Below are 15,745 nucleotides of genomic sequence, written 5' to 3'. Positions count from 1 at the left end.
GCCCCACATCGGGCTCCTGGCTCAGCGAGGAGCCTGCTTCTCCCTCTCCCTCTGCCTCTCTTCCTGCTCATGCTCTCTCTCTGTCTCTGTATCTTTGTGTCTCAAATGAATAAATAAAATCTTAAAAAAAAAAAGAGAATGATAGTTTGAACTAATGATTGTATCCAATCTCTGCACTCTTTTGTCCCCAACGGTGATTTTTTTTTTTTTTTTTAAGATTTTCTCCTTTTTTGAGAGAGAAAGCAAGAGAGCACAAGTGGCAGGGAGGGGGAGAGGGGGAGAGGGAGAGGGAGAGGGAGAAGCAGATTCGGGGAGCCTGACATGGGGCTCGATCCCAGGACCCTGAGATCATGACCTGAGCCAAAGTCAGATGCCCAACTGACAGAGCCACCCAGGTGCCCCCCCACACCCGCTGGTTATTGATAAAGGTTATTAGTAACCTTTATACAAGGGCCTGTTCTCTCCTGAAGCCTGGGAATTCTGCCACCTTTGTGCCAAGTATAGTCTTGCTCTGGAATGTTTCCAGAGGTTGGAACCCTGATGCCCAGGACTCTGCCTTCACTGTATGCACCCATAGCCATTCCTCCTCTCACTCCTTGGGACTCTGCCAGGGAACCAGTCCACCTTCTCTTTTTTTTTTTTTTTTAAAGATTTTATTTATTTATCTGAGACAGAATGAGAGAGAGAGAGCACATGAGAGGGGGGAGGGTCAGAGGCAGAAGCAGACTCCCTGCCGAGCAGGGAGCCCGATGTGGGACTCAATCCAGGGACTCCAGGATCATGACCCGAGCTGAAGGCATTCGCTTAACCAACTGAGCCACCCAGGCGCCCCAGTCCACCTTCTAATAATTGAGGGCAGGGAGGGATATTAGCCAATGGCATACAGACTAAATATCTCCTTAGGTTACCTCAGTGTGTACCCATTCTTATATTTATGTCACAGAACAGAGAAGAGCATCACAGAGTCGTTTTATGGGCAACACCAGGCTGGCTGGGAGGATCCCAAGTTACTTGGTTCCCTGCATTCAGGAAAGAGGGAAGACATAAGGCAGAGATTTCAGAGGCATCCTGGAGGGGGGGGCGGGCCACATGGGGTTGTGGGGGTCAGGATCTGGGGGACACTGTCTACTGAGACCAATGCTGAATGACAAGCTCATTCCTGCCTCCACCCCTTCATCCTTAACCACTCATTGAAAGCATCTGAGCAAGGTTTCTTTTTTCTTTTTTTAAATTTTATTTTATTATGTTATGTTAGTTACCATACATTACATCATTAGTTTTTGATGTAGTGTTCCATGATTCATTGTTTGCGCATAACACCCAGTGCTCCATTCAGTACGTGCCCTCCTTAATACCCATCATCAGGCTCACCCATCCCCCCACCCCCCTCCCCTCTAGAACCCTCAGTTTGTTTCTCAGAGTCCATCGTCTCTCATGGTTCGTCTACCCCTCCAATTTCCCCCCCTTCATTTTTTTCTTCCATCTTCTTTTTTTTTTTTTTTTTAACATATAATGTATTATTTGTTTCAGAGGTACAGGTCTGTGATTCATCAGTCTTAAGTTTGAGCAAGGTTTCTTAATCTTTAAAAAAAAAAAAGCACATCATTTTTGGGTAAACATCTAAATTCTTACTACACCCTAAGGAGGCCTCCTTTAAACTTCCTTGACAATGATGGAAAGGGGGTTGACTGCTTTTTGATACCTCCATGTGCTGTGATGATTTTATCAAGCTTTATGTAATTTGTACCAAGAAAGCAATTAAGTTTTTTTCCCATCCCCCCACCCTCCTCCCCTCCAGAACCCTCAGTTTGTTTCTCAAAGTCCATAGTCTCTCATGGTTCGTCTCCCCCTCCGATTACCCCCCTTCATTTTTCCCTTCCTACTATCTCTGTAATCATCAAGAGAGTATGGTACTGGCACAAAAACAGACACATAGATCAATGGAACAGAACAGAGAGCCCAGAAATGGACCCTCAACTCTGTGTTCACCTAATCTTCGACAAAGCAGGAAAGAATGTCCAATGGAAAAAAGACAGTCTCTTCAACAAATGGTGTTGGGAAAATTGGACAGCCACATGCAGAAGAATGAAAGCAATTAAGTTTTACTCACTTTTTTTCAAGTGTATTATGTTAACTATATTAATATATTTATGAAAATGATGCATGGTCTCCCATCCTAAGTTTCTGTCATTATCTGTCCCCCCCCACCCCAGTTCAGGCACAATGCACAATGTTAGTCCCTGAGCACCCCACAGGCTGACCAGGGTCTCATCCATTTTTTCCACTGCAGGAAGGACTGGGGAAGGGCAACCAGGGGCACTCCCTGGCCTCAGGGAGCTTGGAAAACTGGAAAGAGGGTCAGGGATTAGCTTCAAGGAATAGAAAGGAAAGAATCCCCTGGGGCTGGCCTAAACAGCAGGGCCCCCATCCTGCTCCAGAGTATTCTAGGATTAAGACTAAATGGGAGTCCCAGAAGAACCATTTAGTAAAAACCTTATGAGTAGATTACAGAAAATTATTTTTGCTGAGACATGTCCATTCTTGTGCATGATGTGGAACAGGGGCTGGGGGCCTTCTGCATCTGAAGGAGCCATCTCTGGCAGTAGGAATCCTGATTTTGGGTCCTCGGATATTAATGGGGCGGCTCTTGGTAATGTGTTTTTGGAGTAGCGATGTTGGGGTCCAGAGCCGATGGCCAAGAAAGAATTCTTGAGATGTGTTTGGTGTAAAAAGGTGGTTTTATTAAAGCTTGGAGATAGGACCTGTGGGCAGAAAGAGCAGCTGTTACCCTCTGCTCCCTGCTGCCCCAGGATTGTGAGGGGCAATTGATTCTATACTTTCGGGTGGGGGGGGTAGTAAAGATAAGGGAAGTTCCAAAAGGATTTTCATATGCTAAAGAAGACACAGGATACAGGAGGCCTTGCTATGGTCAAATTAAGGTTGTTTTTCCCTCTAGCAAGACATTAACATTAGGACAGTTGGGAGCTTCCTGGAAGAACATTATATCCGGCCTGCCTCAAGTATTTGTCAATGGGCTGCAGGTTATATGGACCTTTAATTTTTTTGTTGTTGTTGTTCCATATTATTTCCTTTTTATTACTCTCCTTTCCAGGATAGTGAAGCATAATTGTAGTTAACTGGGGAAGGACAAAGAAAGAGAAGCTTTTCTATAATGCCTTGTTTATCTTGAAGACACAAATATAGGGGTGCCTGGGTGGCTCAGTCGTTAAGCATCTGCCTTCGGCTCAGGTCATGATCCCAGGGTCCTGGGATTGAGCCCTGCACGGGGCTCCCCGCTCGGCGGGAAGCCTGCTTCTCTCTCTCCCACTCCCCCTGCTTGTGTTCCCTCTCTCGCTGTGTCTCTCTCTCCTAAGAAGCCCGTGGCCTCCAGAATTATGGTTCTAAAGAACACACTTGATGATGTCATTCCCTTTTTTGAAAAGCCTCCCATTTTCAGGGGCGCCTGAGTGGCTCAGTGGGTTGAGTATCTGACTCTTAGTTTCAGCCCAGGTCTTGATCTCAGGGTCCCGGCATCGAGCCCTGCATCAGGCTCTGTGCTCAGCATGGAGTCTGCTCGAGGAGTCTCTCTCCCTCTGCCCCTCCCCCTGGACATTTAATTTTATCACCATTTCCTTCTGCCTTGGTTTCCCACATCATACCCCCCTGAACAATTTTGACTCTTAAATCTTTAAGGTTGCTGAGGGTGGAAGGTCTTATCTTCTGTAACTTCTTCCTGCTGAATAGGCGTGTACAGATGTCCCTACCTGTGGGTCAACATTGGTCAGTTGGGGAATTTATATTCAGGAGTTACCGAAGGCAGAGGCAGTCAATCCAAGGTAGACAACATAGGGATATTAGCACAGGGCATACAGACTAAATACCTCATTAGGTTACCACAGTACACACCCATTCTTGAGTGGAAAGGACCATCTGTCAGCTGGCAGTTATGGCAGTGAAGGAGTCTTAGCACCAGGCAGGGGGACATGGGAAAAGACAACAAAATAAGGTTAATATTATGAGAAAGAGAAGCCCAAATAAAGAGACCTTTGGTAGCTAACTAAAATTATCTTCTAGTCCTTTATTGTCCTTTGAAGAGAAATTTGAGGTCTTCCACTGGCTCACAGGAATAAGAAGGCATGTTAGTTTGCTCATTGGTCTCCTGTGTGGGAGTTATAGGTTTATTCTAGATATATGAGCTCATGAAGAGTGTCCCTCTAATTTTACTGCAGTGGGAGGACATAATATGACCCCGTAGGGACCCTTCCATTTTGGAGTTAAATCCTCTACTGTGTTAGACTTCCAATCCTTTAAATAAACCATGTCTCCAGGGTTTATATGGGGTGGGTTGCTAGTAACTATCAGATCAGGTTTAAGGAGGATATGGTTTGCATATTCATTTAGAGATTTATGAATTAATCCAGCCTCAAGTGAGTAATTAACAGAGCATTACAGTCTCCATCTATTGATAGGTCTACAATGAGAAAAGGTTTTTTATATAGTAACTCAAAAGGACTTAACCCTATTGGTTGTTTTGGGGCAATCCTCATTCCAGTTTTCTTGAGTCTCAATGCTTAAAATCTAGTATCTACAAAGATGTGTTATTGAAATATTTTCAGAGATAGCCAAATCAGGACTAATTTATTTATAAAACAAGTCCAATTTTAACAAACTTGGCCTAATTATTTACATAAGCTCAGCAAGAATAGTGCTTGATCATATAGATCTTTCAGAATCTGCTTTGCTGGAACTTTTTACAAGGAATCTCTAGGTTGAACTTTTAGTAGCCTCTCCAGGCCAGAAGCCAAGCCAAATGCTTGCCAGACATGCCTGCCATACCTGTAGATTTGGGTGGATTCCTCTTCTCGAGGTCACCAAAATAGCCTGAGGTTCTAGCACCTGCCAGGAAGTGACATTCTTTACTCACCTGGTGAGGCTGCTGGGAATTCTTTAAGCAAGGTATCACGTCAACAGTTCCATGAGGCTTTCTGGCTCCAGGTTTCATAAAGTTAATTTTAGTTCCTTAAAGCTGTATGGTCATATATGAGTCTATGTGAGTCCCTCTCAAATATGACATTCCCCTCAAAGCCTTGGTAAAATAACCGGTGTTTCCAATGGTGTCCTGTTACAAGGAGAACAGATTCTTTTTTTTTTTTTAAAGATTTTATTTATTTATTCATGAGAGACAGAGAGAGAGAGGCAGAGGGAGAAGCAGGCTCCCAAGGAGCAGAGAGCCCGATGCGGGACTCGATCCCAGGACCCTGGGATCATGACCTGAGCCGAAGGCAGACGCTTAACCATCTGAGCCACCCAGGCGCCCAAGGAGAACAGATTCTTATTGAACTTATGCCAATGACCATAATCGCCACAGAAGAAAGAACACTTACGGAGATTGGTTTTCCGGGCACACAAAAGAGAAAAAAACCTGTTTACGTTGTATCAAGAGCAGACCAATAATTCAAGAAAACCTTGCCTTTTGAACAGGGAAAGAGGCAGAATTTCAATCTTATGCCATAGTACTTTCAAAATCCATTCATTTCAATCTTAGTCCATTCTGACCACACCTAAAATTCCTTTCCGAAAGATTTCCCTTCACAAACCTTCCACAGCTTTCCTTACATTCAGATTTTGTCCCAAGCCATTTCTCTCCAAACAACCAGTCTCATTTAGGACAAAATTACTTTCTTTTACCTTCAACAAAAATGCATTTCCATTCCTTTTATCTTTCTTACACATACAGAGTTGCTTCCCTTATTTGCATCAGTTTTAATGACACTTAGAATTTTGCACTTGTAGAAACCTTAGTCTCCAGTGAAAACTAAGTAGTACCCAATTGTGAACTGTTACACCAAAACTTTTTATTTATTTATTTATTTATTTTAAAGATTTTATTTATTTATTTGAGAGAGAGAATGAGAGACAGAGAGCACGAGAGGGAAGAGGGTCAGAGGGAGAAGCAGACCCGCACTGAGCAGGGAGCCCGATGTGGGACTCGATCCCGGGACTCCAGGATCATGACCTGAGCCGAAGGCAGTCACTCAACCAACTGAGCCACCCAGGCGCCCTGCACCAAAACTTTTTAGACGGCAATTTTATGAACTGGTTAAGCACCAAGCATGTTTACCAACAGGCCCAAATATTCTTAGTTTCCTTGCAATAAGAAGTCAAAAGCACAAACCTATGTCCAGTAATCAATGCTTTAGCACCCTATCCTTGTAAAAGACCTATATTTCCAACGAATTCAATCCCATTTATCATCCAAGCAAAACTTTCAGGTTTCAGGTTACCAAAGACTTTGGAAGCTGTCTTAACAATTACCCATGAAAACTTTGAGACAATTAACCATCATTTAAGTCATATTTTTGCTAACAAATTGCAACAGACATAACACGAGCCTATTTGACCTTCAGCAAATCTCGACAGAATAAAAATTTCACATTTAATGTTGATACCTTTAAAGACATGTTTATAGGGCACCTGGGTGGTTCAGTTGGTTAAGTGACAGCTTTTGGCTCAGGTCCTGATGGAGTGCTCAGCAGGGAGTCTGCTTCTCCCTCTGACACTCCCCGTCTCGTGCTCTTTCTCTCTCTCCCAAATAAATAAATAAAATCTTAAAAAAAAATAAAGACATGTTTATCTTCATTAAACCAACAAACTTAAATTAGTTTAAATACCGAACTATGTTTCACCTGGATCTGCTTTTAAAAGTCTGTTGTTCCCCATTGTCAGTGTTTACCTGGGACACTGGTGTTAAGTCCAGGGGGTGCTCTTCTTGGCTCCTTGATAGAGAGGGGAGGAGGAAGATCCATGGTGCTGGAGGCACCGAGGATGGTCTAGAATCTGGTTATGCAGACTGAACCCAAGGAGGTGCAGAAACGGGAGGAGAGAGGGGGAAACAGAAGAGGCAAAGTGGCGCCGGAAGGCAGAGAAAGGGTTCCTGGTTCTAGAGCTCATCAGCTCCACAGAGGAGCAGACATCATGCTTTCCCACCAACAAAAGGAAATAGGCAGTCCATGTTAGGCCAAAGAAGACGGAATTTCCATGAAACAAAGGGAGTTTCAGCAGCTCCTGGGAATATTCCTTAAAGTCATCGTCCTGAGGTAGACTAAGCAGGGACAATTTTGATTCCAATTATAGCCATTAACCCAGGAAATGAATGAGGGAGAAGCCCCCACATACCACTGGGTCTATTAGGAGGAATAATGAAAGAGAGAGAAACCCAGAGTCCCCTTTGCTAGGGAGGTCCTGTGTTTCCTCCAGCAACCTGGGTTTATTCGCAGGAGGCCTATTTAGGTAATTATCATCCAGTATGTCAGGAGGGAGTTTACTAGCTGACACATTCAGGCAAACACATTCTGCAAGAGGCCCTTAGGTCCGGGTATAGAGCAATGAAGGCCTACGTATGAGCAATAATGAAGGTACCCTGGGTCCGTTTGCCCTGTTTCCTGCAGAAGAGATCTGATAGATCTTACTGAGGTCATGCAGTACCTTGGTTAAATTTTGCAATCCGAATTGTTTCCAGTGGGATAAAAGGCATCCCAAGGGAGAGTCCTTGGGGATTGAATAGAGAACGTCCATTATCAAGAAAACCAGCCCCCCACCTCCACTACGGGGTGGTGTCCCACGTGCAGGATATGTCAGATGTTCCTGGTGTCATAGCGACCTGAGGTATCCCTCGAATGAAATCGCTATGATCACCACCTGCCGTAAATGCCCTGTAGGAGAGAAGCCGGCCCTCCCCTCGCTTCCCCATCGCATTCTTGTCTATGATGGGTGCCAGGGTATGGACCAAGTTTGCCTTGCTGTGAAGGCCACGTGCGCCTTGGCTTGCCCTGCTGAGGGCCCCGCTGTGAAGGCCATGTGCACCTTGGGTTGCCTTGTTGTGAAGGCGACTTAGAATCCACCGTTTTTAACCCATGGAATACACTAGAGAAGTTTTACAAGAGGAAAGTACCCAATTTTGTAACTTAAGTAGTTAGTAGAAGACATTGACGGGAAGAGAGAAATCCACATGATCTAAGCAACATTCCAACCCATGTAGTCCTCATAGCCAACGTCCCTAGGAAACTGGTCCCCCATTGGGTTTTAATTCAGTCGGGTACTGTTTTCAGCCGGCTGCAAACTGAGATCTCCAGCCAGAAGCGGCTAGACCAGGGATGTAAAGGGGATCACATTAGACCAATGAGGCGGAAACCTCACACGGGAATCTTAAGATTGGCAGTCGTCCTGGTGACTTAGGTGGCTGTCCCATGCCCAAGACAGACGACTTTGCGTAAGGACAAGAATAAAGAGAGGGCACCAAGTTTCTGGGTCTTATTACCATCCCGGCCAGGGTACTAACTTCCAGCCAAAAGGCAGTCTTCTTCTCCCCATAGAGCAGCCACGGGCTAGAGGATTGCAGTCTGAGCAATGGGCATGAAAATGTTCCAATAAGACCGTACTCCTTGAAGGGCCCCTGAAATGAGAGTAAAGGACAAGAAGAGAAAGTACTCCCCAAGTTTGCACCAAAGCTCAGAGTTTAGATGAAAAGACTCAAAGGCCCCATGTTGGGCTCAAAATGATGTGGTTTTGGAGTAGTGTTGTTGGGGTCCAGAACTGATGGCCAAGAAAGAATTCTTTGGTGCAAAAAGGTGGTTTTATTAAAGCATGGGGACAGGACCCTTGGGCAGGAAGAGCTGCTGCCCCAGGGTTGTGAGGGGTGGCTGATTATATACTTGGGGGTTGGGAGTAAGGAAAAAGGATTTTCAAAAGGATTTTCCTATGCTAAAGAGGACCTACAAGATATTGGAGGATTTGCCACTGTCAAGTTAAGGTTGTTTTTCCCTCTAGCAAAGCATTAACATTAAGAGTGTTGGGAGGGGTGCCTGGGTGGCTCAGTTGTTAAGCATCTGCTTTCGGCTCAGGTCATGATCCCGGGGTCCTGGGATCGAGCCCCGCATTGGGCTCCCTGTTTGGCGGGAAGCCTGCTTCTCCCTCTCCCACTCCCCCTACTTGTGTTCAATCTCTCGCTGTGTCTCTCTGTCAAATAAATAAATAAAATCTTAAAAAAAAAAAAAAAGAGTGTTGGGAGTTTCCTTCTGGAAGTTAGGTTATTGATAAGAATGTCTTTTTCTTGTAAATCACTGAAACATTTGTAAACTGAGGGAGAGTCCTGACCCCCAGGAGTGTAATCTGTAAATTAACCATTTGTCTTTTCTTCCCTTGGCTTTAGGGCAGCGGGGAGTGCCTGAGGAATGTCACACATGTCCCACCTGGGGGTGGGGCCTTGTGGGGTGTCAGCTTGTGCTTTGTCCTCAGCTTGCCTTCTGCTCCCTCATCAATATTGTTCAAGTATTCAGCAGTATGTCTGTCACATAGCAAGTTCTCTATCAATGTCATATGCTGTTTTGGGATGGCATAGTTGACTCAGCCTCTTCAGACTTCAGAGGTGGGCTGGGGAATAATTATACCCCTATGGGGTAAGCCCTCCATTTCAGTGGGTTTCCTGTTCTTAAGTTGGGAGAGAAGGTTAATGCAGGAGGGGAGCAGATATGTTCATTCTTGAGGTCTGCATTTGGGTAAGGGTGGACCCAAGTTCTGGGGTGTGCCTAGGGGTGCAGTGGAGCCTGAAGCCAAAGCTACAAAACTTTTCTTTCCCCCCCAGATCAGTGTTTTGTTTTTAAAGATTTTGACTTAAGTAATCTCTATACCCAGCATGGGGCTTGAACTCACAACCCCAAAATCAAATGTTGCTTGCTCTACCCACTGAGCCAGCCAGGCACCCCTCCAGATTAGTGTTTTGTTTTTTGGGTTTTTTTTTTAAAGATATTTATTTATTAATTTGAGAGAGAGAGAGAGAAAAAGCAGGAGTGGGGGAGGGGCAGAGGGAGTTGGAGAAGCAGACCCCCCGCCGAGCAGGGAGCCTGATGCGGAACTGGATCCCAGGACTCTGGGATCATGACCTGAGCTGATGGCAGACACTTAACAGACTGAGCCAGCCAGGTGCCCCCAGATCAGTGTTTTTAAATTACATTCCTCAGCATATAAACAACCCAAAATCTCTAGTCTGGAATGCAGCCTTCATGGAAGATAAACCCCTTAGGTTAACACTTGTGACAAGGGATTGAGAAGAGAGAAAGAGGGAGAGGGAGACGGCGCCTCTATAGCAAACACAGGTGTTATTGTGGCAACAGAACCCTGCAGAGGGCATCACCAGCTAAGGCTGGAGCCCTCTTACAGCTTACAGGCTGAGGGCTAGTTCCAGGTTCGGGTTGAGGAGGTGAGTACTGCTGTTTTAGGGTGGGGAAAATTTGGGGGGCTAGGCCTTGCTAGGGTTGCTAAGGAGGAGCCCCTTGTTGTTAGACTGCTCTTTTGTCAAAGGGGATGTTCACTATAGTGGGGTTTTTTTTTGTTTGTTTTTGCAACAGTCAAGGCACGTATCCATTTCCGAGAAATGAGATTTCAGTCTGGGCTCACGGCATACTCAGGCAAGTGGCCTAAGGGTGAGAAACTATTTGGTGGTGTGCCCCGCCCCTGCGAGGCAAGCAGGAAGGCTGGGCTCCCGCCAGCCACTCTGCTCCTTCTATGTTGGACGTGCAGCCCTTTGCCTCTGCTCCCATTGGTGGCCCCTCCCAGCTGGGGTTATAAAGCCCCATACTCAGGGCCTGCGTGCCCGTGGCTCTGACCTGCCTTCTTCTGCGCCCTGGTCCTTCAGGCACAATGGGACCTGGCTTCCCACCACTGCTGCTCCTGCTGCCCCCGATGGTGCTGTTGCTGTCCCTCCCCCTCCTACTGCACTACTTGCAGCGAAGACGCCCTGCTGGGCATCATGAAGGACCTAGGGGACAAACTCAAGGTGAGCTGTGAATTGGTGGCCCCGGGGAGGTGAAGAGCAAGGCACAAGGGCCTAACCTTAACCTCAGAGGGCATCACAGCCTTCGCCCCCTCACTCCACTGGGTTTCCTCCCGCTCTGCCTCCCCTCCCCTTTGTTTCCTCCACTTTTGTCCCTGCTTTTCCCTTTCTCCTTCCTCTCCCCTTCCCAGTTTTACTTCACCTCCTTCCCACTGCAGTTCTAATCCCTGACACTCCGCAGTTCCTCAGGCTTTCTTGCTGACCCTAAATTTGAGTCGAAAAGGAGCAAAGAAAGTTTTGTGGGTGGTGAAGGCAATGTGGGCTGCCTTTCGGGAAGGATTGGGAAGATGGTCATAGGGCCACATGAGTGGGGCTGGAGGAGCTACAGGGTAGGACCCGACTTTCCCTGGGCAGCACAGTCCATCCCTGGGAGGAGGGGGGATCCTGTCAGTACTCACAGGTGTGAACCAAGCACCCAGAAATCCCCCGATTTCAGCTACCTCATCGGGCCTGGGAACTGGCCATTGTCCAGGATGCCAGTGGCTCAGAGGGTGTGCACCCTCCTGACCTGTGGGAAGGCAGGGCCCAGACAGCCTCATTATGTCTGTTTCACTTTCCAATTCTAGACTATTTCCAGAATGTAAACTTCAACATGGGTATGTGTTTCAACGCCCAAATGGCTTTCAGTGAACATGCGGTTTTCAGGGATGGGCAAAGTGCCATCCAGACTGAAGAGAGCCAACAGAGCTCTCTGAGGACAGACGATGAAGGTAAGTGGGGTCTGAGTTGTCACCTGGGTGACCTTTACCTGACCTTGAGGGAGGTAGTTCTCAGGAGCCCTGGGGTCAATAGCAGAGAGATTGGGAAGGGTTCTTTTTTTCCTTTAAAAGTTACAAAAGGAGTCATGGCCAGAATGCATCATGGATTTCTCCGTGGGTGATGGTTTTAACTAAATTTCTATTATCAGCTTCCTGGAATTATAATCTGGAATTTCCTTACAGGGCTTGGCATTTGGCTCTTCCTTGCATATTGTACCCTTAAGCCCTGGGAAAGCTATCCCAGATTAGGGTTCTAGCACTGTTTGCAAAATTAATGCTTCCATTGTTTGAGCCAAGGGCTGAAATCAATGTAGCAGTATTTAAATGTCATCTAAGCATATATATGATAGTGAAAAAAGGGCTGTAAAATCCTGGAAAAACAAAATATTGCACAAGCTTCCTGGATCTGGTGCTGGACTGCCATTGGCCCTTGACTGGACCAACAGAGTTATCAGAGGGAAAAGGGCTTGTTGAGGGGCACCTGGGTCTTTGGGGAGTCCCCATGCAGACCCAGGGATGGGAGGGACTGGGATGAAAATTGCAATGGAGTTTGTTTGTGGTAGTGCTTGTGAGAACTTGAGGCCTTGGGGGCAAGGTGAGGGGTTGGGGGAAGATGGCCCACTAGGGGCCCCCCTCTGTCATTGCAGGGTGGCTGATGTCCCTTCTTACCTGGCAACCTGACTCCTCAGGACCATGTACTGTTTCTTCCCATTGGCTGAATCACTCATTCTTTCAACAAATATGTATCATCTATCTCAAATGTGGGAAACACTTGATCTTGGAGGCCACAAATCAGAGATCCTCTTTTCTTGTCTTTCTCTCCAGATGACAGTCTCCTGTATGGATACCAGGACCGTGGGGACCTCTCCGTGCCCTTCTTGAGACCAAGGGCTCAAACTGGTTTTGAATCCCACCATGACACTGTAAACGATTGTAGAGAGTTGGCCCTTCTTTGACCTGCTCAGTTACTCATTTAGCCCTTTTCTGTGCTCCTGTAGCCTCAAAGGATGGGGCCCCCCTGCTCCAGCACTGTTCAAGCCCTGAAGCCTGCTCCTCCTCAGCTCTGGATATTGACATTTGCACAGCTTCACCCACCAGATCAAGGCTTTCTGCTTCCCATCGCCCTTGCTGCTCTTTGCCTCTGATTCCTGTCCCCTCCATTTCTCTCTCTGTACCTCCATCCCTCCCTCCCTTCTCCTGTCACTGGCTGCCATATAGCAAGCTCTCCGCCCTCCCTCTTTTCCTTCCTTCAATGCATATTTTCTGCCTGCTTGACCCTGTAATTAAATGCTGATTTTAGAACAGTGAATAAAACAGACCCTCAATGTGCCTTCGTGTAGAGAGAGGCTTCTTTTCTGCCAGACTGACCAGAGTCACAATGGCTCCAATATCTTTCCTCCCTCTTACTCATAGAACTTAGGGCTGGAGGGGACTCCTTCACCAGGTTTTCAGTTACACACACATACACACACACACACTCTTCCTCAGTCTTTCCCTCTTTCTACTGTGTAGCTTTTTTCTTATAGATCCTGTATCTTTTTAGGTTGGTGTTGTTTTGGAATTTTTGTTTTTATGTTTAAATTATATAAGTAAAATATTCAATTTAGAAAAAAGTATAAAATAGTGGCCAAAGTAGATCTCACTAGCAATCCCCTCCTATCATGCAGAGACATACCTTGTTTTAGGGCTTATGGTATACACCTTTAATTTAACACAATTTACTGAAAGTGCCTTTTTCTCCTGATGTCTTCAAGATTTGCTCTTTGTCTTTGGTTTTAAGCAGTTTGATGATTGTGGTGGCGTTTTCAGTACTCATCTGTGTGAGATTCTTTTAGCTTCTTTGGATCTGTGTAATATAGTGATTCAACAGCTCTATACAGTACTCAGTGCTCATCATAATCCCTTTCACCTAGTTCACCCATCCCCCTATCCACCTCCCCTCTGGTAACCATCAAATGTGAGTGAGATCATACAGTATTTGTCTTCCTCTGACTGACTTATTTTGCTTATTATACTCTCTAGGTCCGTCCATCTTGTTAGAACTGGCAAGATTTCATTCTTTTATGGCTTAGTAATATTCCTGTGTGTGTGTGTGTGTGTTTGTATCTCACATCCTGTTTATCCATTCATCTATCAGTGGCCACTTGGGGTGCTTCCATAATTTGGCTACTATAAAAAATGCTGCAGTAAACATAGGAGTGCATGCATCCTTTTGAATTAGTGTTTTCATATTCTTTGGGTAAAAACCCAGTGTGGTTACTGGATCATAGGGTGGTTCTATTTTAAAATTTTTGAGGATCCTCCATACTCCACAGTTGCTGCCCCAGTTTGCATTCCCACCAACAGTGCATGAGCCTTCCCTTTGTTACCGAGAGTGAGATGGAAACAGAAAGAAGCCTCGGTTCTTTTCACTGCCACAGTAAAGAATTACAGGACAGCGAAAAAAAAGTAAAGCAGAGCAAAATTTTATTAAAGTGTACTCCAAGGGAGGAACCAGCCAGTCAAGAGAGAAAATGGAAAACACTCCCCCACAGCCACACTTTCTACCTTTATTTGAGTCAATCAAATACTTTTTAGTATTCCACTTTAATTTTTCCATTGGCTTTTTAGTTATGCCTTTGTGTATTTTTTAAAATGATTTTTCTCCAAGGATTACTATATCTCTTCACAATTGAATTAAATTAATATTGTACTACTTCACTTAAAAATAAGAAACTTTTGGGCGCCTGGGTGGCTCAGTTGGTTAAGCGACTGCCTTTGGCTCAGGTCATGATCCTGGGGTCCTGGGATCGAGCCCTGCATCAGGCTCCCCCTGCTCTGTGGGGAGCCTGCTTCTCCCTCTGCCTCTGCCTCTGCCTGCCACTCCCCCCGCTTGTGCTCTGTCTCTGTCAAATAAATAAATAAAATCTTTAAAAAAAAATAAGAAACTTTTTTTTTTAAGTTGGCTCCATGCCCAGCATGGAGCCCAACATGGGGCTTGAACTCACAACCCTGAGATCATGGACCTGAGCTGAAATCAAGAGTTGGATGTTTAACCGACTGAGCCACCCAGGCGCCCCCAAAATAAGAAACTTTTGAAAGTATAGTTCCAGTTACCTCCTCTTTCCTTTGTGCTATTATTGTTATATATATCTTTTTACATTAAAAATAATTTTAGCTTTAAGCAGGCATGGCTTTTAAAATTAGAAGAAATAGTATACATGTCTTAAATTTACCACATTATATCTGTTCTCCACATTTCTTCCTGTAGATCAGAGTTGCCTTGGCATTTTCCTTTAGCTTCCTTGAGGACGAAGAAATTACCTCAGCGCTTTTTTTTTTCTCTCCCTGTAGTACAAGTCTGTTGGTTGTGAATTCTCTTCCTGTTTGGGTATATGAAAATGTCTTTGTTATCTTCATTTTTGAAGGATAATTGTCTTGTTGTAACATTTTGACTGACAGGTTTTGTTTTTTTTTTTTTAAAGATTTTATTTATTTGAGAGAGAAAGAATGAGAAAGAGAGAACCCATGAGAGGGGATAGGGTCAGAGGGCGAAGCAGACTCCCTGCCGAGCAGGGAGCCTGATGCGGGACTCGATCCAGGGACTCCAGGATCATGACCTGAGCCGAAGGCAGTCGCTTAACCAACTGAGCCACCCAGGCGCCCCAAACATTAGGTTGCATTGGCGGGGAATCGAACCCGGGCCTCCCGCGTGGCAGGTGAGAATTCTACCACTGAACCACCAATGCTCACACGACTGACAGGTTTTTTTCTTTTATGGCTTAAACATATATCTCTTGTTTTGTGCTCTCCGTTGTTTCTGATGAGAAGTCAGTTGACATTTGTGTCAGTGTTCTCCTATATACATATTACAATGTATCTTTTGTTTGGACCAATTTTGAGGGTTTTTTTCTTTATCTTTGAATTTTAGTAATTTGACTATTATGTGCCTATGTGGTTTTCTATTGTGTTTATCCTACCTTTAGTTCACTGAACTTCTTAGATGTGTAAGTTTATGTTTTTCACCCAATTTGGGAAAATTTTGGCCATTATTTTTTTTAATGCTTTTTCTGTCTCATTGTCTCTCTTCTGTTCTTCTGGGACTCCAGTTAATTATACG

The 15,745-nt window shown here is 45.2% G+C and overlaps 1 non-coding gene across 1 annotated transcript; it reads right to left on the bottom strand.

Moving 5' to 3' along the window:
* Nucleotides 1-15,303: 15,303 nt before the first annotated feature.
* On the bottom strand, nt 15,304-15,374 carry TRNAG-GCC. Its single transcript has one exon. It is a non-coding gene; the product is annotated as a tRNA-Gly (tRNA).
* Between the last annotated feature and the right edge of the window lie 371 nt (nt 15,375-15,745).

The sequence above is a fragment of the Mirounga leonina genome, unplaced genomic scaffold (genome assembly GCF_011800145.1).
Source record: "Mirounga leonina isolate KUSES-001 unplaced genomic scaffold, KU_Mleo_1.0 Mir_220589, whole genome shotgun sequence".
In the NCBI taxonomy this organism is placed as follows: Eukaryota; Metazoa; Chordata; class Mammalia; order Carnivora; family Phocidae; genus Mirounga; species Mirounga leonina.
Note: the sequence above shows the minus strand (reverse complement) of the source record. Positions and strands in the feature narration are given on the sequence as shown.